Here is a 27,765-nt window from a genome sequence, read left to right as displayed (position 1 = left end):
TTCTTTCGTCTTCGCTGAAAACGCTTGATGGAATCACCAACAATAGATGAAGTCTATTTCAGTTTGAAAGGTATTTGACGAATAGGAAAGCCCACATTATGACTCGCAATAACTCCAACACGTGGCTGTTCACTTAAGATTTTACCTCTGTCCATGGTTTCTAACAATAATGGCAACAAACACTCAGAGGGGTCAAAAAATCTACACAACACTGTTCAAAACGTCACTGTACTGTATCTGATAATATTGTTCACTAATAATGTACACTTCTGACATTATTTATGTTGATAAGGCCTGTATACTATGGAATTATATTCCAGAGGCAACTATAAAAAGGAATTAACTGCTAACGTTTAACCGTGTCTCGATCAGGCAAACTTATTCCATGATCTTGATCACGTTATTTTTAATTAAGATAATCGCCAACTTGACAATAAATCAATAATCTTTCATTTCTACTATATGCAAACATGCTACAAAAAGGAAAGAGGTCTATTTGGCTCATGAGACATAATAGAGACTTACACAAACAAAATATTTCGAGTTGGTAGTTTTCCTACCTAATGCATAATGTCTGATGAAGGCCAAGTTAATTTGCCGAAACTGTAACGCTATTATTTATTAGTTGCTTTGGTCAGAATTTGTCTGTTATTTTATACAAGAAGTTCCAAAGCTAGAATGAGTGGTATTACTAATACTTCCGGGTTAAATATTTATTTCCATAAAGCAGAAACGATAAGAGATACCGAAAAGTGGTTTTTGACACATTTACAGCGTCCCGAGAATTCGTCTTTTCTGGACTTTTATCTATCGGTTCAAAGCGGAGGTGATAAAAATCTACGATTCCCTCCTAGAATACTGATTGCAGAATGGATAAAACGGAAATAGATATTGACAAGCAGGTTTTTTATTTATTTATTTATTTTTGTATGTAGATTCAAGAATGTTTCACTTTTAATTTTATCGCACTATTGTAACCGAAAGTGCTAAACATCAATTAATACTTCTGGTTTAAATGTTAATCTTCATAGAGCAAAAATAGTAAGAGATACCGAGTAATGGCCTTTTCATATATATTGAGAGTTTGAGGAACAGATTCTACCTTTGATTTTATTCCTCTATTACAATCAGTAGCACATTGCCTTGCATAGGGCAGTAGTCAACTTAATATTTGTACTTTCGCGCGAGCGGTCCCGAGTTCGAAAGTAGGGATCTCAGCCGGAAAGGTTTCTCAGGCTAGCCATCCTAAGTGAGGTTTTCCCTGGACTTTTCTCATTCCCACAAAGCAATGAAATATTTGCAAAACGGTTTTAAAACGTACCATCATTTTCCTTCAGAAAATGTATCCTACTTCCCTTAAGAAAATATATTCCATATGTTGTTGAAAACATTTTCCATATAATACTGAAAATATTCTCTGAATATACACAAAAAACGTTGTAGAAATATTTTATATGCCGTTAGAAAAGTTTTCCAAAAACTTTTCCTGTACGATTTCCAAACATTACTGAAAATGTATTTGAAACGTTTTATACAATGTTAACTGAATGGTTTTTAAAATGTTTCTCATGGAATATTTTAAAATTATTTACCAATAACAGAATATTTTCCTACATATGACAAAACATTTTCTGAACATGACAAAATATTTAGAGAATATTTTCTGTACATGATAGAACCTGAAGCCCGTAGGCCAACTCGGTTACTTATCTCCAGATACGAAAACAAGGTAAGATATAGAAGAAAATTTTTAAAATGCAGCAAGTTTTGTGTTTATATTAGTATACCGCTCAATAGTAACGAAAAGTACAACGCTGCCACTGTTGGACAACACTGAATGAAAGAAAGTGTGATTTGAAATTATTTGGACCAAAGAGAGCGGAAAGACACAATGAATGATATAATGCAAGACCCAATTTCGCGCCCTTTATCTCCCAATCTCTCCCCCCCCCCCCACACCGTGGTTGCTACGCCACTGGCGTGGATATTGCATTTGCATGTTTATCCTTCATTGTGTCTCCTTTCAATTCTTCTCGGTGTAGCTAATTTCAAGCCACACATTCTTTCATTCTTGTAGCCCAACATGATATATGGTAACGTATTTTCTTTATTGGGCGGTACATTAGCACAGAAACAAAACTGTTGCAGAAATTTAAAAATATCCTTACATATCTCCTTGTTTTCATATCTGCAATAGTAACCGAGTTGGCCTATGGGCTCCGGACTTTTGCGTCACTCTGTATATATACCGCCTGATTGCTGGGAACAAATAGTGGGTTTAAAACAAGCAGGCCAGGCTGTGACATAGCAGCTGGAAGAAAACATAAGATTCTTCTGTACAATTTTACCTGTGTAGACGCCGTTGCCTCACTCCTTCTTCATGATGAGGAACCACTGCGGCCCAGATTCTAAAAAAAAGAAAAAAAAAATACTGGTGACAATCGTGCTAGTTTCTTATACAAGTTACATCTGCATATAACAGTCCAGTGAGAATATCTTAAATTCTCGAAATCGTATTCAGGAGAATTCGATATATTCAAATACTGAGCTTAATTATCTTTCATTATCTGAGAGCAGGTTGTTTAGAAAGAAAGGCCACTGCATAAAAAAAGAAAGAAAATGCCTGGTACAGAAAGACCACGCGACGTAAATGCGACCTCCAAATGTCCGCTCTGGTTACATCGCAGGGAAATCCCATGTGATGTCACTGGGATCTCCAAATATCCGTTTTGGTTACATCCTTGAGAGATCCCACGGGATGTCCCTGCGATATCCACGTTACCTCATTGGAACATAAATTGTGACATGTCCCAATGATGTTGCACTGTTACTACTGGTGTGTGGCCACGTCGTGCATATATGTTGGGGTGTCTTATGTGACTTACGAGATTCAAATTGCATATCAGTGTGTTCACAATCGTCGCCTGCCAGTTTTGAAAGCGGCTATATTGGATTCACTTTTTTAAAAAAAATAGGAAAAGGATTGAAGTTAAGACAAAATCCTGGTACAGATAACGCCAATTTGTAACATAAGGTCCGCAGTTTGTATATTTATATAACCAAGGTTACTGATTTATCAAAATACATCTAAACACTGCAATATGACATTACCTTTTTATTGTAGTACGTAACAGTTAAACATTTACACACATTTAAAAATTGTACATAGTTTTCACAAGATGGATCCTTAGTTTTTTTTTATTTATTTTCGTTGCTATGACAACTAAAGTCACGTCGTCAAAACACTATCATAAAAAAAATATCATCGCATAACAACAGAAAAGAAATTACTTCTATTTCTCTTTTCATATTCTTCTTCCTTTTTTAAACAGCTTGTGCGTATTTTAAAAGTACATTTTGCCCATAAATACAAATAAAGATGTTAAAAAATACAAGTATCGTTGTATGTGGCGCCTGGACAATAGGACCTTGTTTTTTTCTCTAAAAATAAATAAAAAAAAGAGAAGTCCTGGACCGTTAACTATTACATACTAATTACTTAAGTTTCTGAATGACCCTCGTGTATATATAAAAATTACAATTCATATAATCATATATCATATTTATTTTTATATCAATATTATTTTCATATTTTATCTTAATTCTCTTAAGAAATTTCACACACTTCAACGTCGATAACAGAAGGTACATTCAGGTAACGGCATAGAAGTTGTTTAATTTTAGGTCCTTTTTGGGCCATTGATATGTATTATAAGTTGAAGCTTAACAAAATCTATATTATTTTATCGGGCAAAACTACGAAGATTGTGAAAAGGATATCATTATGACATTTACATAATTGCTCTTTTAAACAAGAAAGGATCACCAGAACAAAACAAGATAATCAACATCACAACAAAAACTAACATAAGTAAATAAATATAAATTATAAATAATTATCATATAAAGAATAAATTCAAAGATATGTCATTCATGTTAACTTTGGTCACAATCTCAGAGGGAACTAATGTTTTAACTAATTGGATCCATTTACTTTTAGTATACTTTGAAGGACGCCATAACGTAAGTTCATCAATATTGCGTAAACCCAAAGTTCGAAAACTTTAAGACTAATTTGTTCGATACCTAAATGTGTTACGATTATTCATATTATCTTCATAGAATTCAAAAGTACAAATAACAAACGAAATCATAACTGTATTTACAGTGAAATAAAGCAAGAATCAATTGAATATATTCTTTCGGACGCCACAACATTAGCTTAGGTTACATGACCAACGAATTCGTTTAAGTTGCATTGAAAGTCATAAACCGGAATACAGTCTTGCGCGTTATTTATTTCTACAGTTCTTTGTTTCGTATTTTGAGAATTTTTGCCATCTATGAAATTTCTACGAAATCCAGTTCTAGGGAAATTAGATCTAATGATTACATGCTTCCTAAGTGTAGTACGATTACTATTTCTGTTGTTACTAAGATTAGATTCGGTTTCATTACCGGTACATATGAATTTAACGTTACTTTTAAATTGGAATCACACTTTAATCTCACATGGATAATTCGAACTTGGTTTCGATTAAGATTAGTGTAGTTCAGGTTAGTATTGTATTGCACCATTGATGGATTTTCAAAATTTTGCAATGTCGTACCTAGATAATTGAAGTTAACGCATTGCATCACGTTCTGTAAAAGCACCACCGGATTATTCACTATTATCATTTTGATCTTTTCGTTGAGTGAACATTTCAACAGCTCCAACTCAATCGACCAATCATTACAAGCATTGGTGGGAACACACGTTCTCTTTCTGAATCTCACGAATACTGGAATCAATTTTCTTCCTGCTACATGAACCAGTGTAGTGTACATATCATTAAACGATTCTATTACAATTACTTCATCTCCAGAATTAATATCATGTTGAATATACTGTGAATACAAGCAACCAACAGCATTCACTAGACGAAGATGACCATAACTTTCCGCATATTAATGCATACTAAAATCTTCGTTACACGCAGCATCAGTAAGACAATCAAAAACATTCGAATAAAGAGAGAAGTCTGGATAATCTAATTCTACCAATACCGCAGTATGTTTTGCGAACACTCAGCAAATTTCATCAATGCAAATTCAGGATCTGTATTCTCTGTAGTTTCTGTGGAAGGTTCAGGTTCACTTATTTGGTTGGTGTGTGCATTAACTATAGTTTCTATTACTTCAGCGGAATTTCGCACCTCGGTAAACCTACGTATAATCTGTTCCATTTTAAAGTCACTTTGTTCAATTCGTTGATTTGTCTGATTGATCTGTTCTGATAAATGTTGCCTGTTATTCTCGAGTTGTTTCATCTGTTCACCAAGATCTTGCTTTAATTGTCCCATCTGCTGATTAATTTGTGCCATTTGTTGATTCATTCGCTCACCAAAATCTTGCCTCAGTTGCCCATCTGCTGTTTAATGAGGTCGGCTAAGTCAGGAGTTCATCTCCCTATTACCATTTGATTCAGTTGTATTTTCAATACCAGGAAGACTCATTTTGATATTTCTGAAAATTTTTCTTCCACTCCTTAAAAAAGTATATTCCGCTTTTGATGTATTTAATAAAATTATTACGTAACCTTAAAATTAATCTGCAATCCTGGAGCTAATTATCTAGGAGATTGTTTACTTATCTTTACACAAATCTCCTAAGTCCTGAGGCGGCAAACCACCAATTTATATAAGACGAAATCATGGTACAGATAACGGCAATTTGTAACGTAAGGCCCGCAGTTTGTATATTTATATAACCAAGGTTACTGATTTATCAAAATACATCTAAACACTGCATTATGATATTACCTTTTCATTGTAGTACGTAACAGTTAAACATTTACACACTTTTAAAAATTGTACATAGTTTTCACGATATGGATCCTTCGTTTTTTTTTTTATTATTTATTTTCGTTGCTATGACAACTAAAGTCACATCGTCAAAACACTATCATAAAAAAATATCATCGCATAACAACAGAAAAGAAATTACTTCTATCTCTCTTTTCATATTCTTCCTTTTTTAAACAGCTTGTGCATATTTTAAAAGTACATTTTGCCCATAAATACAAATAAAGATGTTAAAAAATACAAGTATCGTTGTAAAGTTTAGACATCCAATTCGAGAAACAATTGTTAGCAATCCTTTTCCTATTTTAAAAATAATAAATCCAATGTAGCCGCTTTGAAAACTGGCACGCAATGATTGTGAATACCCTAATTTGCAGTCTGAACCTCGTAATATCACATAAGACACCCCAGCATACATGTACGGCGTGGCCACATACCAATAGTAACAGTGGAACACCCAGAAACATTGTGTAAAAATAAGATTTTGAGTTTAAAAAAAAAAAAAAAAAATGCTTAAAATTATGAGAGCAAGCTAACATTATGTACTTATAATTTACACTGTCCACTATAATAAATATACATATATATCAGTTTATATCGGTTAGTAGTTAAATAAAAATATAAATGTACACTATTCTGGCTTTATTTCTTTATATTCTCTTAAGCAGCATCTTCATGCTGCTCGTATTATTTGTTTCTACACATTAAGAACAATCTTCTCAAATATCAGAAATTCACCTTTGAACTTGTAAACACTTGTTCTAGAAAATTGTCACTGACACACTAATTAAAAAAAAAAAAAAAAAAAAAAAAAAAAAAAAAAAAAAAAAAAAAAAAAAAAAAACAGCATTTACGTATGTTGCTGAAAATATGTTCTACAAATCTACGGCGCACGGGGAATAGATCTTTTCAAGAAAAGTCACTTTTTTGCTACTTTCAAGAAATATCACATTGCTGAATAACCAGAAATACATATTTGCTCCTTTATAATGTCACTTTTGATTACCACAACTAACTCTAATTTCGACGCTGCGAATTGTGAGTTAAAGTTCTGTGGAACCAGCTTAATTCTTAACTGATTTTCTTGTTCGTCTCTGTATGGCATGTTGAAGTCAACTCCCAATAATCTACGGGATCTCATCGTTAGTTACGTTTCTCTTGTGTTGCAGTTTCTGAAAATAAAAATAATAGGCAGTGTTTAATAACATACTAACAACAGGAAATGATTAAAGATCAATTATTACATCTTAAACTTACAAATATATTTAAAATGTTTGTGTAGGACCTACAGCAGCTTGTGAAGACAATACAGAGTGAGTCATAGGTCTCCATACAAATGATGATAATACTACACTACAATTATAAAATATGTTCCACATGTTTCCCTTGCATGTCGAGACAAAATGACAGGCGCTCCAACCAATTCCAACGAACATTTGTCAATGTTGCACTTGTTACTTGTTTGCAAGCTACACTGATTCTTTGTTTAAGATGATCCAAATCCCGAATTTTCTCCTGGTACACAATCGATTTCAGGTGGCCCCACAAATAAAAATCCATGGATGTGAGGTCTGGTGACCTTGGTGGACACTCCACCGGACCACGTCGACCGATCCAGTGCCCAGGGAACTGCTGGTCCAGCCATCGGCGCACTTCAATGCCGTAGTGGGGTGGTGCTCCATCCCGCTGGAAAAAATGCAGGGAAGTCCCTATTCTCATCCAATATTGATATGAAGATGTCATTTTTCAACTAGTGTAGATACCCTTTGGCGTTAAGATTTCCTTCAATGAAAAAAGGGTCAACAATCCTGTTACCCCATATCCCGCACCACACCATGAGTTTCGCTGCACCTTGCTGTTTGCACTCAGACATCCGATGTGGGTTGGCATCACTCCAGTACCTAACATTTTGCCTCTTCAATTCATCACTAACATAAACATTTGCCTCATCTGAAAAAAGGATGGTACTAACGAAATCATGATCACTATGGTGCATGTTTAGTGCCCATTCACAAAATTCTGCCCTGCGATCAGGATCGTCTTCTGACAGCTTCTGCAACATTTGTAGCTTGAATGGGTGCCACTTGTTAGTATGCAAGATACGCATGACACTGCTTTGGCTGATACCAATTTCTGCAGAGAGGCGTCGGGTTCCCTTTTTCGGACTCTTGACCATCGCTGGAGGCGCCGTCGTTGATGTAACTTCATTTGTTGCCGTCTTCGGTCTTCCACATCGAGGTTCGTCGGCCACAGAACCTGTTTTCCTGAATTTCTGAATGAGTTTGGCTACTGTGTCATGGGTTATCTGCGTTCTGTGTGTTTCATTGAACGCATGTGCTACATGACGCGTGGTACCACTACTAGCCAACAGAATGATGTCAATACGTTCTTCCTTCGTAAGTGGCATTCTTTCACTTTGGTTCAACTACCTGGAAAATAAAAAATAAACATTAGTCATCTTGTATGGAGACTTACTACTTGGAAAATAAAAAAATAAACATTAGTCATCTTGTATGGAGACTTACTACCTGGAAAATAAAAAATAAACATTAGTCATTACTGTCGGGGCCGGTGGCAGGAGGCGATCAAAACTTTTGCGGCCAGTTGTGAGGGAGTCCCACCACAGGTCACGAACATAAAAAGAGATTATTAGCGACGCTATCTCTACCGAAGGTTGCCGGAATCAAACTAACAGAATAATTAATAAACGACCACGAAAGGTCTCGAGAATATCACTGACTTAGAGAGTTGCCTGACATCTAAAATGTAATGGAGCTGAGCAGTTTCTTGGCTCAACAGTTAATTATTAAGGTAAAGAGGAGGTCCGTCCTGTTCAATCAAGGTCCGACCAACAAGGCTGTCGGCAAGGTGATTTGATCAACAAGGCAAGAGAGAGAGAGAGAACAGGATGAGTGCCTATGTATGACAATAACTAATCACAAAGTTCAAGCACGAGTTTAACGAGATTATAAGGGAGCCTGGATTCACGAATGTCCCGCAGGTAATTGCCAGCACTTTGGGGCAGTGGCGGCTCCAAAGGGGGTCACTAGTTAGCGTGAAACCCACACAACAACGAGATTAGTTAGCACACTAAAATAATAGACAACTAGGACTCGTGGAAAGAAATAAATATTTGTAGTGGGACGACAACTTAATAATTAGACACATATTATCAACAATGAATTAAGTTAAAGCTAATACAATGTAAGCAAGATTATTAACACAATTGTTGGACCTCAAATAGGTAAACTTCACAAGACAAGGTCAGGCTTGGCTATACTTAATTAATCAAAAGAAAGATTTTTTCATTAGAGACAGATAATTTAGCCTAGTAACAATTTAATAAAACAATAAAATGGAAGAGATAGTTATCTCTAACAACCTTAGTTGTAGAATCACTTTATAAAAACACAAACATTGAAATCGGATAGTGGGTGCACAGAAGTAGACGTGATTCTAAGCCGATGCGAGGAATCAAGATACACAATTAAGATCACTAAAACAACTTAAATCACTCACCTCGCAATTAAACACCTACGGAGATGAAAGAGTGCCAAGTGGCCTCTAGAATTGTCGTCGAGTCGTTTATAAGTCCAGTTGAGCTTAGCGTGGCAACAAGATGTCCACTGCGACCAAGAATTCCCAGAAGGCGTCTGTATTGGTTCGAGCGGTAAAACCAACAAGACGCTACCACTTCCTACGGAGAGCGAAGTCCTTTCTCCAATCGGAATTCTCACGGGCAAATGCAGAGATGGTACTGGAGTCGCAGAGCACACAAGAGGGTGATGGTTCACCCAACTTCCCAATCAACAGAAGGTGAAGAGTTCGGTCCTCAACAGGCGTGACTGGAGTAGTGGTTCACGTAAGAACAAGATAACAAGAGAGATGTTCGTAATAATAGACTTCGACGAACGGCTTCTTCGGAGGTACTTTCGGAGAGAATATGAGAGTAGGTGAGGTCGTACTTTGAAAACTTTAGATAGGCGTTATAAATGACTGGAACGCCGAGTTAGAAGTAGTATGAGTTTTATTGTATGTTGCTTTCGTACAGCACAGAAGAGTTTATAAGCAATAAGTTTGTTATACAGCAGAGGTAACATTAAATGACGTTAATTCCAGTGGCGTATGCGTGAAATTTGAGGGGTCAGAATATGACCGATGTTAGAAGAGAAATAAGGGCAGTTCAATGACGAGATCGAATTACGACTGCCTGCATGTAGTAGTAGTAAACTTACTAGAAACAAAGTTCAACACAGTAACAAAGTTCTTGCTGTATTGCACACACACGAAATAAATGTCGAGATGGTCCTTGGTAGGAGAACGGAGATGACGGAGTTCTCCACAACCCAGTGTAATAACACACTCTGATAATGCACTAAGTTCTTCTCTCTATGACTCTAACAAAGTCAGAGAAGAAACGCAAGTTCGGCGGGCGAAGGGGCAGAAGCTTGAGCCCGAGAACAGCTTGTAAAGCTATTTTGTATTCAGGGAGTTTTTCACACGTTACGTATGTGGGAGTATAGTAGGGTGGTATCTCTCCAAAAGAGCGGATACTCGTGTGCAATGAAATTAGTCTTTGCGTTTAGATTGGATACTGATTATCTAAACGACTATTTAGGGTGTTAACTAGAATAGTCACGCATGCGCGTTATTAAAAAACAGTATAAGGCTTTAGCGTCATCTAGTACATAATATCCAAATTAAAAGTCAAAGGTTAATTTGATATTACAAAGAAAATCAGGCTTTATCAGGTTTTTACAGGTTTCTTAATAGTTTCACAATGATACAAAAAATACAAGTGTTCACTAGACACTTATTTTATACAGTGTCAAAATAGACATATTTAGTATTTTTGAATTGTCAACTTCGGCGCCAAAGTGTTAGTTATATGTCTACCATGTTTTTGAAAACATCTGGGCTTAAACAGAGAAAAATGAAAGTATTCAGAAAATAACATCAGACTCTCAGATAAGACATAAGGGTTGGATATTCCCTTGCACGTGCAGCGAATCGAAGGTTATAGGTTACCAATTCAAATCTGTTTCTCAAGATGCAAAGAGGGGAGAAAAAGATATGGGTTTCCTCTTACGAGACAACAGCTAACTTCAAGTATTCGTCTGGCTTAGTTACTCCACAGAAAGAACAAAAATATAAAGAAAGAAATTTAACATTGAATAATACCTGCAGTAATTAGATAACAATAAAGCAATTAAACGGTTTTTAAATACTAATTATGAATTAAATAACAATGAGAAAAGCAAAAAATTAGATCGGCCCGAAGGTGCCACAGGTCGGCCGCTACATTACGTATGGAGACTTATGACTCACCCTGTATTGTGTTACAAACGTAACATCCCGAAGAAAATGTAAAGGGCAAGAAAGACAACAGCTACAGCTGAAAATGACATACCTCAGAGTGTAGCTTAATTACAGACGTAACATGTTGAAGCAGTCACACTTTCATTTTTAAAAAGTATAGCTTCTTATAAATATTAAACCTATATAATACATTTATTTAACACTGTGCTGTAACTAAACTTCTGGTTCACCCTCTGTCATACTACATAAATCGGAAATGAGAATGTTGCAACTGAAGTAAATTATAAGCTACATTAGCAGCATAGAATAGAAAAAAATGATTGAAAATATTAGAAAATAAAAAAAAATAATTTTAAAATATGTGGCAGCATTTGAGTTAATGAATTAGCGTCCCATTCCGAAGGCTCCGAACTCAAATCTTGGCCCGGTCATTCTTTTTTCCTCAGTCGCACCAGGTGAATGCCGAGATGGTTACTAAGGCCTTGATGACCGCTACCTTCCTCGATTTCTTTCCCACGGAGCAGGCCATACATATTACTTTGCCTTATACAAATGAATAATTTTGATAACGTTGCATTGCAAAAGAACAATTCAGTAAAAGGATGAAATATACTTTATACATATTCAGCTCTCTCATCCACGGACACTTAAATGTAATGTCACTTGAAGATGGGAAAATTGCACATTTTACTAAAATAAGGATTTCCAGTCTTGTAAATGTTATAACAGCAGTTGTAGTACACGCTTTTGGGAAATAAAGTTTACAGGAGGATGATTTTGAGCGTATTCATGGCACAATATTATGTATTTAAAGATTTAAAGCGAAGAAAATAGGCACCAGAATTTTTTTTTTACAATAATTTAAACATAATGTATCTCTTCAAATGACAAGTTCTATATTTTTTTTCCACTCTGAAAATGAGATTAAAGAACAATAAGGAGAGTTTCTTACTTATTATTGTGTTAGTGATTAATGAGTGAAAGCTCTCTTTCCTTTTGCACCGTGCCAACTAAATTGCTCAGCTACTGCACTTGTCTCTTTCATGATGTTTCTTGTGATGGCTTCTAACCTGCGACCTCCAAGTTTTTAATTTCTTAGACCTGTAACGAAATGCACACTAAGCACTCAAGTAATAGTAATGGAAATTTAGAGCATACCATTGATGCCCTTAAACAAATTACATTGATTTTAGACGATAGTGTCACCGAGTCAGTTGCAATTGGCGCATCTTCAAAAATTAATATTTGCACTGACGTTTCGTTTTTTCAATAAAAGAAAAGTTACATACTAATTTTCAAGCAGTTGTAAATTAGGAATTGATTAAAGCAAGGTATCTATAAAAAATATTACGAAATCTACAGGAAGACAAAGAATAATTTAAGTTTCAGAATATACACGATGGTTTTAAAGTCAATACCTATTTTTAATCTAGATTATCCTAGAAACTAGCATCAGCTATAGCTGGCATGTGATACTGTTAACATTTTAGAAGTTGTGGAAATTGCGGGCGCATACGTTGAAATGTAACTTAATAACCAAATGGTACACCCTAATAATGTATTCGATGGAAATATAACTGTGATTGGTTGATTACTTTTACAAGTATTCATTGTTACAAATAAGAAGTGACTTAACATCCACGCTGTATTCAGGGAGTAGTAATGCAGAAAACAAACTATTCGTGAACTTCAAAATGGATGAGAGATACTTTCCAGCATGCATTGAATAACAAGTCACGTCTTTCCAAATTACTTCCGAAGCAAAGCCTACACGAAGTTGTTCTATCAGAATTCATAAATATCATATTCTGCGGAGAATTGTAGGCACTATAACGTCAGCAACCTATATTACACTAGTTTAGCATTGTTCGCGGATTGAAAATATTATATAACTTAAGAAGCAGGTACTTGGACATGGAAATGAAGGTGAAATGAAACGTTTAGTTTAACGTCCCACGATTATGCATCGAGATTAAGTGAGACGCTGATGATGAGAAATGAATGAAATAGTGTAATGAAGTAAGTGGGAGGAAACGGGACAGCCCCGAGAAAACACACGCACACGGTTTACCCACCTCAGAGCCCGCTTGGCGCGAGCTGGGATCGAACCAAGGGCACAATGCAGCAGAGATGAACGCTCTACCACTGAGCCTCCGCGGCCCCTGTAAGAATTTTCTAAAAACAAATATAATTTAGCTAAATTATTGTTCGTTGGTATAACTGGGTAAAATTTTCTGTTATATCGAAGTACAGTGAAAACTCCCTGAACAGGCACCTCTATAATAGGAACAGATTTTTTGTCCCGGCAAAATTATATGTTCTTTTACGGAACAAAACCCTCCATTTTACGGACACGGACAGTCTTTTTTATCACCAAACGTTACAATAACCTCTTCAAAACGGACAGGAATTATTCTCGCTTCCGCGATATATTACAGTAAACAGAAAAGTCTTTCCCCACAAGTGTATCTGAGTCTAGACTTGGTGAACCATCGAGCAGAACAGCTTCGAACTGAACTTGATTTTTTTTTCTCTCTCTCTGCCCAGCAAACTGCCTTCTCGTGAAAATCCTAAAAACTTCACTAACCAATAACACGCATGCAGGGTAAATCGTATGGCCAAGAATTCTATACGAATGATCTTTCCTTCCCTAAACAAATTTAGTCCTTTTTTCTCTGGGCCTTGCATCTTTCCCGATAATTTCATAGATAACAAAACAAACATTGTTAGTTTTACAAGAACCTTTTCAACGAGCAATGTTTCCTCTCCTACCTTTTTTGGAAAAGCAAAATTTTTCTTTTACTTGTGATACTGGAAGAAGTCCGGGTTAGAGTTTTCCCGGCTTCCTTTTTCACTTTCTCTAAGAGGATATTATTCATGATTAGGGCTGGGTCAGTAAACATGTGCACTCCCAACAACTTGACTTTTTATCGATTCCGCCAAGAAGATACCGCGCCGATACACACACACACATGTTTCTCCTGGAACCGTACTGAAGATCTCCGAGAACACTTGCTAATGAGATTTATTACCCTTTTAGAGGAAAAGGATGCCTTTTTCGCTAAACAAAAGAGTTTAGACGGTTAGTTGGTTCCTAGCGTACCTTTTGAGAAGGCCCTGAAAATTTGAAATAAATGAAAAACACTTTCCCTCCCGCTTTGCCCTCCCATATAGGAAAATATCCAAACATCTTCAGCATATTATTCATCAGTTGATGGACAGTATGTGAACGAATATAATAACACATCTCCCAACAATAACATTATTTAACAGAAATGAATTTCTCCTTCAACCCTTCCAGTAATTCAAATATGTACTAAATAGAGTATTTTCAAATTGAAATTTATGTATTTACGTTCATACATAATGTATTTACTGTATATTACTGCATACAATTACCGTTATGAGAAATCAAATTTCTGTAATCTCCCTGTAACGGTGAAAAATTAATGTCCCTTTGGTGCCCATTATTTAGAGATTTCTCTGTATAACAAGCGGTTGTGGGAATTCAACATATTTTAACCTGTTCTAGCGAACCGGTTGAATAGCACAACTTCTTATAGTGAGTTCATCTTATATGACTTGAAGTGACAGAGAATAACTAAAACAAAATAAGTAAATTATGCGTCACTTCACTTTATTTCGCATACAGTTCTTCTGCCAATGTCCCGTGCTGGCCACTTTCGACAGGCAAACAACAGAATACTTGAAGCAAAAGTTGAGTGAGCCGTTTACAATAAACGTATGTACATAACGTATGCCCTGCGGGTTATTATGAATCTGTACGCAAATATTTGGCCAAGGGCCCATCAGGGTAATATTTAGAACTAATTGAACGTACTCGCTTCGCTGTTAGACCAACAATTGAGCCCCTTTCACTCTAATATACGGAATTTTGAAAAACTCGGACACGCGTCTACTTTCTAACCCCCATTCTCCCTCCATCGCCGTTAGCGCCCCTTTTCTTCCCTTCTAGGACATATTTAAAAAAGAAAGCTTAATTACGTATCTAATTATTTTAAATTCGAAGTCGAAATACCAAATTCCATGTTTCTAAACTTTAACCCAAAACCTTTTTTCTTTGCCCCTCTTTTCCTCTAATTTTTAGTAAAATATCAAAAAACACTGAAACACGTACAAATTATTTTGGATGAGGAGCCTAAATACAAAGCATCAAGTTTCTAAGCTTAAGGGATTCGGAGATGTGGCCATCTTATTAAAGTACTTCCCACTCCTTATTTCCCCTTTCCCGCAGAATTTCCAAAAATTCCACCTTGGTGGTACCATACGTCACAAATCCTATGTACTGTCCAAATTTCAAGTTTTTAAGTTAATTGGTTTGTCCTGTGCGAGGATCAGTCAGTCGTCACTCAGAACTTTAAATTTTAGGTGCTGGTTTACTTTTAGCGCACCACATTTTGGAAGATCTACAGGTAAATTTCAAAACTATGCATGAAAAGACACATTTATAAAAAAAAATAAATTTCCACACGCGATAGAATTAAATTTAAAGTAATATACATGTATTTTAGGTTTACAAGTGAAGCATTACAAGTGTAAAATAATTACAAATGCTTTACGACGAATAAAATACGTGAGTGTATATGAAAGCCAACTGTATAAGATAGTATTTTCCACCAGCAGGTATTTCTACACAGTGTACAGAAGCTGTATTTTATATTTACAAGTGAAGCACTACTAGTATGACTTGGTTGGTTTTTATCTTTGGCACTGTAGTTCTTCTCGAACTTCTCTTAAACCTGTATTTAGATTTCTTGACTCTTCCATGTTTATATATACTGTATATATGAACTAAAATTTGTAAGAAAAGATAGACAGGTACAAGCAGCTTCCGGTTGAACTCAGATATTCATATGCATAATACAAGACAAGCGTCGGATCTTCATGTAGAGTCTTCACGTTTAAAAGTGCATAAGAATAGTAATTCCTATAGTAGTGAATAATTATAACAATCTTCCTTCCACTTTAAAAAACAAAACATCCGGTTTCAATAAAGCAATTAAATACTACCTGCTCGAGTACTGCTTCTATTCTGTAGGAGAATATCTCGCAAATCCATAATAACTTATATTAAAGGTATCTGTAGTAAATAAGTTTTAAAGTATATATATATGCATATGTATAATGTAAGGTTTTAATAACTGTTATTTTGTTTTATACCGTTGATGTAAATTAGAATAATGAAAAATTATACCTCTTTTACTTAAATTGACACTATTTTAATATTGCATGTAGATTTAAATATATAAATATGCACAAATTCAATGTTCTTGTGGCGTGTCCAGGTCATACGTTCACGTTGTGAACAATTTGTATGAAAACGGATGAAAATAAATACAATAAAATAAAATACATACATATATATATATATACGCAAACCGCAAAAGAATAATTGTAATATTTCGGCAATCTAGTCTGATGGCCCTCTTGAATTTTATCTATGCCAGGTGTAATATTTACATGTCGCCTACCGCAAATCATTTAAGAGACAATAAGAAAATTAGCGAATAAGTTATAATTTTTCAACAATTATTTCGAGCGGCACGCCAAAAGTAAACCTGCACGCAGAATTAGGCATTACTCGAGCAGATGGCTTTGCCAAATTCTGACACATTTCTTGTATCTTCTTTCTATTGTTTAGTAGCCCCCTAACACAGATTGGTTTGTATTTTTTGTACTTTATTTCTTATCCACACATCAGGACTCAGTATAAATATGGGGGGCCACGGTGGCTCAGTGGTAGAGCGTTCACCTCTTGTGCTTGGGGTCCCGGTTCAATCCCATCCCCCGCAAAGTGAACTTTGTGGTGGACAAACACCGTGTGCGTGAGTTTTCTCGGGGTTCTCCCGTTTCCTCCCACTTTCTTTATTCCACCATTTCATTCATTACTCATCATCACCGTCTCCTTTAGCCTAACCGGCATAATCGTGGGACGTAAAACTCAGATTTCATTTCATTTCATTCAGTATAAATATGCAAATCGTAAAAGAATTGTAATTTTTCGACAATTAATTCTGATGGTCCTCTTGAATTTTATCTATGCCAAGTGAAAAATTTATACTTCGCTTGGCGCAAATCATTTAATAGACAATAAGAAGGAAATTAGCGAAAGAATTATAACACTGCGTTGGTCGCGTCGAAGCTCGTTTGGCAAGGATTCCACGGCTAAACGTTGGCTTATTGCTAGTTTTATCAACCTAGATCATGGAGGAAATTCTTTCGTCTGACATTCTCATTATTCTTATTTGCTCTAAGTATATTAAGAGCATTAACACCAGCTACGTTTTTTCAATTCATCATCAATTAGGCATAAAAAATGATGGCTTGTGAGCCAAGCCTATGGAAAGCTGGTATTATATTCAAATAGCAAGTTCTGGTGGACAAACACCGTGCTCGTGGGTTTTCTCGGGGTACTCCCGTTTCCTCCCACTTTCTTAATTCCACCATTTCACTCATCTCTCATTATCACCGTCTCCTTTAGCCTAACCGGCATAACCGTGGGACGTAAAACTTACAGATTTCATTTCATTTCATTTCAAATAGCAAGTTCGTGAGTTTCTTGGCATTATGGTATCTACATACCAGCGAGAAGGTTCTACTTTCTTCTCTCTACTGATATAAAACGCACGTGTATCGAGAGATTGTGGTGCAGCAAGATCCATGACTTTAACACTGGCTTGTACTGGTATGTTTTCTTCTTCTTCTTCCGGTATATCGGCTCGTACATCTTCGGTATCACTGCACTCAACTTTCTCTTCATCAAAATCTTCCTCGAGCTCCTACATGTCTCCAATCCCAAATGCACTTTCACAGTCACTTTCTGTCTTTTGTAACTAAAGACGCACTTGTTCTCTGTCATTCACTAACATTTCATATATTACAAACACGTATTTCACAAAAATTACATGAAAATGTAAAACGAAATAAATCACTAATACGAAATAAACTTGTACGCCAATAGTCGCGCGATCTACAATAGTAGAACACTTATGAAATCATGGAACAAATCTGAGTAGGTGCAAGAACAAGCGATGAAAATTGACTCGAATGTACAGAAGGTTTTCGGAGAAAGGTACATAACCGCTTAAGGTCGAGCGTGTTGCCAATTGCTCAGGATTCTAAAAATGAATCACCTGTTCTACAATAGTAGAACGCGTGAACATTGCAGTGATAATATTTCACTCATTATTTCGAGTGGCACGCCAGAAGTAAAACTGCACACAGAATTATTATCACCCGTCGTAAAAATGGTAATGTATGCATCTTTTCCCTTCGGAAGCATCGCCTCGCTCCTGCTCCGTCCCCTACCTTCGCCCTGCCCTGACTCAGATAGTATTTGTGCTGTTTAGTTGCCACGTAGTAAAGGTTGATTTGTATTTTTTGCACTGTTTTTTACGTCAAACATCCGGACCCGTATATATATATATATACGCAAATCATAAAAGAATTACTGTAAGTTTTCGACAATTACTTCTGACGCTCCCCTCGAATTTTATCTGTCATGTGACATGTGACATATTTCAAATCGCCTAGCGCAAATCATTTGAGAGACAACAAAAAGGTAATTATTAAAAGAATTAATTTTTCAGCAATTATTTCGATTGGTGAGCCAAAAGTAAACCTGCACCAAATTTTATGTATAGAGAAGTCACTCTCATATGGACAAGAAAAGATAGAATACTTTCAGCAACTCACAATAAGTTCAATATTTAATTCAAATAGCATTCCCGATACTATTTCTGCATGGATAAAACATGCTCTCGCTCATTTTAATCGTAAAATTAGTGGTCGAGTAGCCCACTCTAGGCTCCCACATGCCTTTATTAATTTATAAACTATTTTATTAACTTATACAGACAATTAAACCAAATTATTTATGTAATCGTTATACTTACCGACTTTTCTTGTATGTTGTTCACTGTTCTTGTCTTGTCTTCTTCACTGTTTAGAGTGGTAGATAGATGCACCAGACTTCAAAGTCCTCGTGTGCTGAGATTGCAGGTGAAGAGTTAATAGACACTTCTATCACTTCTTGATTTAAATTAAGTAATTTACTAAAAACTGGTTTTGAATTTTCGGCTCCGTTATGATTATTACCTAAATACAGGTTACCTCAAATTCAACGTAGCACACAGTGAATGCCGGTACTTTTGATAAACAAGTGACAGTTGATGTAACGATGCTTATTTTGCAATCACATAGATTCCTATGCGATATCATACAGGATTTTAAAATTTTTAACAAATATATTTGATTGATGCTGCTATAATTAGTACAATGATTGGTAATAATGCTACTACGATACGCTGAGAGAATTTATTCAATATTCGATAAAATATTCTGGAAATAATTCTAAAATATTGTGTGAAAATATTTCATCTAAGTTACAGGACAAGGTAACGACATTGCCGTACAAAATTAATAGGCGTTTTAAAAATATTTCTTATATTACGAACGAATTTATTTTTAAAATATTCGAAATATTTTAAAAAATATATTTCATGTTTTCTCGAAACAATAGAAAAGATTACAAATAACATGTTGGAAAACATTTGTAAAATATATGAAATGCATTTCATATTCCGTTTTCTTTATCATGTATGTAGTATGTAAAACATTTTTAGTATTACTTCTAAAACATTTTCTCTCTCAACATTGAAAATATATTACATTACATTCAACACAATATTTCTAGTACAATTTGTGAAAATTTTCCTTATATTATTTTCCTGCTAACGTTCTAAAAATGCACTTCCTGTCAGTGGCGTATTTACTATTTTGTTTCGTGAGGGAGAGGCTTTGCTAACTTTATGCCTGGAAATGGGAAAATTGTGCAGGATATTTCATTTACTTTAATATCGTAAATAAAATTCAGGGGGGCTTAAGCCCGGAAGCCCCCTAAATACGCCACTGCTCCCTGTACTTCATTAAATGTTTTCCAAACACTTTTTAAAAAATATTTCCGGTAAATATTTGGAATAATTCTGAGATATAAAAAGGAATGTGTTTTCTCCAGTAATGGAAGAGCACATTCTTAAAAGAATGTAAAAATGTTTCTATAATATATCAGAAAATGCTGTACACTAAAAACAAAATATTTTCCAAAACATAACAGAAAACATTTTGTATTCATTTTTAATATGATTTCTTTTCCCTGTTTTAAAGTTTTAGATTCAAAATTCGATAAAATATTCTGGAAATAGTGCTAAAATATTGTACAAAAATATTTCATTTAAGTTATAAGAGAAGATTACTAATTTTTTTTTTAAACTTAAGTAAACCTTTTTTAAAACATTTCTGAAAAATATTTCTTATATTACGAAATAATTTAATTTTAAAATATTATATACTCTTTTACCCAGACGCATGCTTACTTGCCGCAAGCTTGCCTGTTGCTTTTAGTTGATTTTATTTCGCTTTGGCTTATACACAAAAGCTTATTTCTGCTTAGCGCAAGCTGTAGTGTGGGCAACCCAAGCTTCACTTGCGAGACGCTTTTCTTTAGATTGAATTAAAAAGCCAACGGGCGTTCGATTTTCAGTTGTTCTCAAAAACAACGTGACGCTGACCTCTTAACTTTCGGTGACAAAGTAGTGTTCGCGTTGTTAGCATCTTCTTATCATTCACCTTGAATAAAGGACAAAATTTATTTATTTATTTTAAATTGTGCTCTAGTCCCACGTACCTATAATGTCGCTCTTTATTTCCTCATATTTCGGTAACCATGAGGCAGAACGAATTGTAGTATTTATGTATAAAGCATAAATGTGAACATAGATGGCAGCAGATTTGAGCCTACTTATTTCGCGAAAGAATACAGAACTATTGCAGATATTTTAATATAAACTTCAGGTTTAATTTACAGTATAAACTTTATCTGAACGCTGTTTAAAGTGTAAACATTTTTCTACGCTTTTATATAAAAAAAAGGTAGAAATTTCAAGTACTCGCGGCTAATATAGCAAGATATTGGTTATTGGTAAGAAGCAACGGCAATCGGTACTCATCCACCTCAAACGAACAGCACGAAAACTTTGGCAGCGAACACGACACCCAGAATACAACCGTTTATGGAACTCTCTTTCAATAAGAATAAAGAAGAGACTGCTACGCAGGCGTCTGCAGAAGTGGAATAACACCCTACAGGAGATGGACACACCTTCACGCGACTTTTGGCGACTAGTCAGAACACTTGCCCGACCAACGGGCCCACCACGTGCGCAACCCCTCAGAGGTCAACAAGGATTGATGTATAAACCGGAAGAGCAAGCCACCCTCTTTGCGGACTACCTGGAAGGTGCTTTTCAACCGAATGATATACAACCTGACGTCGAGACGCTGGAGGCAGTTCAGCACTCCATCCACACTGCCAATCATCTTCAACTGTTGAACCACCCCCCACTGGTACGCCCAAGAGAAGTGGAACAAATTGTAAAGCATCTCCCGACCCACCGTGCCGCTGGACCGGATCGCATCCCACCCCAAGCGCTCAAACACGCACCAAGGAAAGTCATAGTGCTCCTTTGCCGTTTGATCAACGCCATCTTCAACACAGGCCACTTCCCTCCAGCCTGGAAGGACGCAAGAGTCATACTCATCCCGAAGACGCTGGGGAACAGATCTGAACTCAAAAACCACCGCCCTATCAGTTTGTTATCTCACCTCAGCAAACTTGTGGAAAGGGTCATCCAACGGCGCCTGCAGCAGCATATCACGGCTCAGGACATCCTCCCGCCGCATCAATTTGGTTTTCGACCAGGACACGGCACGACAGTCCAACTAGTGCGAGTGGCAGATGACATCACTTTCAGATTTAACGAACGTGGGCTCACTTTAGGCCTTTTCTTGGACATAGAAAAAGCCTTTGACAAAGTGTGGCACGAAGGTCTCATTCATAAACTCATGCAAGCGAGTTTCCCATCCTACCTCGTGAAACTGTTCTTTTTTTTTTTTTTTTTTTCATTCGCTCAGACGCGCCTCTTCGGTTTCGGCACCTGAAGATTTGAACCGAAACGGGCTATCATCATTGCAATATCATTCTTCAACCTTTATTTCATCATTCATATTTATTTGAGGAACGGCTCGTGAAACTGTTACACAACTACCTGCAAAACAGGAGTTTCCATGTACACCATGCAGGCCATACCACCACGTCAAGAAGTGTTCGCGCGGGAGTTCCGCAGGGTTCCTGCCTCTCCCCCATTCCATACATATACCAGCGACATCCCTCAGACCGCCAACACCACCACTGCCACATATGCCGATGAGACCGCACTATTTGCCAGCCATCTGAATCACCGGTATGCAGAAGTCTATTTGCAGCGACACATACACATGTTGGAAAACTGGACACGGAATTGGCGCATCAAGATAAATCCCAACAAGACCACCCTGGTGGACTTTACAAAAAACAGGAAGCAGAGACCCATCCACCTCTCCCTATAAGGAACCAACCTCCCCCTCAGTCCCCAAGCAAAGTACCTCGGTGTCATCCTCGACAAGAAACTTTCCTTCATCCCCCACCTCTCCACGACAGCGAAGAAGGCGACACAACGCTTCCAAGCCCTCCTTCCGCTCTTCCTGAGTCCCCAAATCACCCATGAAACCAAGTTTCACGTCTACAATATGTGCGTCAGATTGGTCCTGCTGTACGCCCATCAAGCCTGGGGCCACGTACCACACACACATCTCCGTCAGCTGCAAGTGGTTCAGAACAAAACTGCGAGAGCAATCACAGGACACTCGTGGGACACCAGGTGGCTCAACTTCATGAAGACCTCAACTTGGCGACGCTGAATGAGGTCAGATAACAACAATCAGCTTCCTTCTGGCGCCAGGTCAGAAGTTCTGTATACCCACACATTGAGAACATCGCCACCAAAGAACCAAGAAGACATTTGTACAGGATGCCTCGCCCCTGAACACCCCAGATGACCAGCACGGAGCCAGCGTCACTTCACCACTCAACAACAGCCACGACAATGACTGACTGACCGTTACTATTATGATTCTTTTAATGTTTTGTAGAAGAAGATCGGAGACGTGGGGGTTTTCGCGGCTGTGCATTTGCTTCAGTAATTTGGAAGGTGAGTGGGAAATATATTGTAGCATACATTTAGTCAGACGGTCGATATATACGGATTTCTTACTGTTTTATCTAAATTCGCTTACCGCAAGCTTCCATATGTAGAGGTCTGCGCGGATGCGGATATCCACATCAAAATGGGTATTTGCGGATAGATATCTCTTTTCTGTGCGAATTGCGGATAATGTTTCCTACATTTTTTCTATCTAAAAAAATGCTGTGATTTTTCTGATAATGGTGGAAAGAGCACTAGAAACGTTCATTTTGAATTAAAAGTTTTAAAACCAGTTGAAAAATACTAAAATCAAAATATAAGTGTGTTTGAAGCTTGTGACTCAGTGACAGCAAAAGGACAAAAAATGACACGAGAGAGTTGTCCTTTTATTGCTGTTTTGAATATTTTTAGCATCCATTTTGTAGATGAATGACATCTCTGACCTAAACAGAAAGAAACGACAAGCTTCATCACTACTCCTCAAGTACCGCTATTTGCTGTAAAAAAGAAAAATTATTGCCGCCAAAGCCCCTCTGATAAAGCTGAAAATTTTCAGACCATTCGCCTTGAAGATGAAGAAATGTCTTCAAATAAAGTTTTTCTAGCCTGAGAGGTCAGTAACCAAAACCCTAATTTAAAACACCGCATCCCCTTCCATAAACTGAAAACTGGTCAGCACAATTATTTTTGCCTTTTGTGACAAACTGGAGAAGCGCGTAGGTCACCGAAATAGTAAACGAATCATATCATACGCTCATCTTTCTCTCTCCCTCTCTCTTAAAAAAAAAAGAAAAAAATCTTCACTGTTTCCTTTGAAGCACAGCAAATACTAACACATTTGCGACCCCACAGATTTATGTCTTCGGATAGGTGCCACGGACCTCAATAAACATTCCGAGGGATTGGAGTTTTTTTTTTTTTTTATAACAGCAATTGTTTCTCTCTCTTTCTTCTTGTGTGTATGTGTATATGTATGTATGTTCTAGACCTCTTGTAAAGAAAGAAAGAACAACCAATGCGTTGTTTCTCCTACCCAACATGTGTCCAACAATGAGTGGGGGCTGTAAAGCAAAGCAGTAAATTCTAAACTTCCTCTATTGCCTCTTCCCGAAATTAACAGTATAGACTTCCTATTTGTATTCGAAGTTAGCGAGGCTATATGAGACGTAGACCTACTGATTAAGGTGGAATCCGAACCACATGAGCTCCCGCCGGGAATTGAACCCGGGTCTCCCATGCCAAAGGCGCGTATGCTAACCTCTTAACCACGAAGGAGCTTGGTCGTGAAAGCTTGAGTTATATTGCGTTGTTAGTTTCGTCACTTATTTTTTAAATTTAGTGCAATTACTGGTGCTAGTGTCAGTTCGGGATATGTGGATGTGTTTGCGGTCCTGTGATTAACTTTTTATTTCTTAATAACGATTATTTATATTTCGCCTTTGTGTTTAGAACAAATGCCCCTTTTTTATGAGTAATGATGAAGTTTAAAAACTTAGTGACGTGCTCTAAAATTAGTCGATAGAGGGGATATTACCTACGTGGCATTATTTTGGTCCGATATCTGCATTTGAAGATCTTGGGTAAGTACATAAATCGTTCATTAATTTCTAATTTGTATCTGCGCGGTTTATATTGAATTTTATTTATCGTAGTTGGTATTCGATCACGAGGAAACTCATTTAATACATTGTTTCGTTTGATTCAGAAAACTACGTGTATTATAGAATATGTAAGTTGTATATATTTGCTACCTCATTATCTGCGGATGCGGTACGGATGCGATATTTTGTATCCGCGCAGACTTCTATCCATATGGCTTGTTTGGCGTGTCGTTCGCTTGCAATAAGCTTAATATAGCTTGTCATTTATGAGTTACTCTTACACTTGTCTTGCGTTTGAGATAATTTGACTTGCGTTTAACTTGTAACGACAAGATTGCCGCAAGCCTTGCCCTGATGTAACTAACTAACTTACCACAAGCTTGCAGCAAGCTAATTGGCTTGCATAGTAGAGCTTGCGGCAAGCTAATTGACCTGCAACAAACTTGCAGCAAGTTTAAATTGCTGTCTGGGTAAAAATATATATTCAATGTTTTCTCGTAAAAGTAGAGAATCGATTGCCAATATCATATTGAAAACATTTTCTAAATATATGGAATATATTTCGTTTCATTGATTTTCATATCATATATGGAAAACATATTTAGTATCATTTCGAAAATATTTTCCTTCTCAACAGTGAAAACATATTACATTACATCCAGTACAATATTTCTAGTACATTTTGTGAATATTTTCCTGAATTTACTTTCCGGCTAGCATTCTCAAAATGTACTTTCGGTAATTTCTAAAATGTTTTCCAAACATTTTTGGGAAAATATTTTCGGGAAATATTCGGAATACATTGGGGAAACCAGCATGGAAATCTCCAGAGAAGGAAAACCTTTTGAAAACCAAGGAAAATATTTTCTTTTGGTCGAGAAAATATTCCTTGCTGTGTGGGTTCCTACCAGGCAAATAGTGGGATAGCACCTAATATATAGGTCCCAGTACGTTTCCTTTCCCCGATAATGTGCTCGCCGATGGACGTCATCCCTCCTAAGTGACGAGCTTAAGGCCACAGATAACAGTAATACACAGAAATATGTATAAATAAATTATAAATAAACAACCAATAGTTATAGTATAGATGTGCTACTTCAAGTTTGAGTACTGAATTTGCATAACTTAGAAGTCTACCATTATCTGAAATGAATTATTATTATTATTATTATTATTATTTATTAGTATTAGTATTAGTATTATTATTATTACATTCGAAAAATACATTAAATTTTCTAAGAAGAAAGAATGAATAGGATACTAAAACCATTATTAAGAAATACTAACTCGACTTGCATTGTTGTTAACTGATAAGTATTCTTGTCTTTCGTGGGAGTTAATAAAATTATGATTTCACGTCTATGTTTAGAATCAGATCTCATATAGTTTCGTATGAAATGTTAGGCTAAGAATTGTCATGCAATTGAATGGTTCGTTTCCTTGGAGTTGAGCATTCTTTTTAACACTAAAGCTATACAAGTAGACCTACAACTTAACGTGTGATCCAAACTATATGAGCGCTCATCGAAAATTAAATCCAGTAGCCATATAGCCATGGGGGAGCTTTGTATTGAACTTATCTGTCAGCAATAGTTGGTGGTAGGAATGACTGAGTATTGGGGATATGGTGACAGAGGTTGGGTGTTCATACGAGGGTCCCTCCTAGTTGGATCTCAGTTTATATGAATTTATGGAGGACAAAATCTTGTCTGTGCAACTTACAGTACATAAACTGAAACTGGGACGTAAAACTGAAAGAGTATTTTGAGATAGAGTTTTACGATCTTCTCTTATAACACAGATACAGGTTGATGATATGTAAATAAATCTAATTTTATTAATGTTATTCCACACAAGTTAAACCAGTTGAGAATGCTCCAAGAGCATTGCCAGTACGAACTTAAAAAGAATGGCGAGATGGAGCGAGAAGGAAACTGTGATTGTTCCTACATGTAAAAGTAAATCTTTTTATCTGCACCTTCTGTTTCTCGCAAAAAATCTCAAAATTCTTACGCTGTGACTTACGGTTCCCAAGATATGGCTCCTTAAATCTCCCGATATTAGTTCTTTTTTGGCCAATATCTGGGGAACGGTGGCCAGTTGGCCAACAGCCAGTTGATCATTGGCCACCGGTTACTATTTGGTACCAAAATGTTCACCCTCCTCTTAGGTATTGATCAACACCAACATGCTCTCTTTGTGACTTATGGTTCCCGAGATATGGCTCCTTAAATGTCCCGAAATCAGAAATATTTTGGTACTGATATTAATTGATGGCCACTGCCCAACTGGTCACTGGCCAAACCATTGTCCAGTTGGACATTGAAGGTGTATGAAATGTGGGTGCCTCTATCAACAGATGGAATCAGAATCTCCCAATTTTTCGTATGTATTTTTTGCACACCCCCCCCCCCCCAAAAAAAAAAATTGTTCAGTGAATGCATACATATTTTTAACATTTATTTCAACAATGAAAGTGTTTTACCTATGTTTTGAATAGGTAGAGAATCAGAACTTAGCACGGATTAAACTCTTCAACTGTTATAAAGCCTTTTGTTCCGAAAGTTTGACTTCGTCGGTTGAAATTTGTAAAAGTAAGTTTTTGTTGAAAAAAGTGAAAATTCTGCTATCTACGAGTATTACTTATGCCAACATATTTCAAGCCCCACTTTAATTGTACGTGTTACCTTCGCACTTTAATTTTGTTAAAGGAAAACAGTTTGCATCTGACATTCTAGCGATTATCATCAGAAAAAAAATATTGCTGTCTTTTACGAAGACAATAGTGATACAAATAATTTCTACAAACAAAATTGTTGAAGGTAAATCACTCTGCTCAGATTTATCTACCCGGTCATTCGATCTTAAGAAGCTGTGAAATTTTCAGAAATGGAACGA

At 36.4% G+C, this 27,765-nt stretch overlaps 1 protein-coding gene and 1 long non-coding RNA gene across 5 annotated transcripts in view; one reads left to right on the top strand and one right to left on the bottom strand.

Moving 5' to 3' along the window:
* The window catches only part of LOC145693339 (uncharacterized), a 570,535-nt gene that overhangs the window by 120,900 nt on the left and 421,870 nt on the right, over nt 1–27,765 (bottom strand). Inside the window, exon 2 of the long non-coding RNA XR_014132746.1 lies at nt 2,349–2,408. This is a non-coding gene — a long non-coding RNA (uncharacterized LOC145693339). The remainder of the gene's footprint in view (nt 1–2,348; nt 2,409–27,765) is intronic.
* The window catches only part of Cap-D3 (Chromosome associated protein D3), a 291,049-nt gene that overhangs the window by 146,409 nt on the left and 116,875 nt on the right, over nt 1–27,765 (top strand). The window lies entirely within an intron of this gene.

Source organism: Thermobia domestica, chromosome 8 (assembly GCF_964235325.1).
Source record: "Thermobia domestica chromosome 8, izTheDome1.hap1.1, whole genome shotgun sequence".
Taxonomy (NCBI): domain Eukaryota; kingdom Metazoa; phylum Arthropoda; class Insecta; order Zygentoma; family Lepismatidae; genus Thermobia; species Thermobia domestica.
This window is presented reverse-complemented; position numbering and strand designations above follow the sequence as displayed.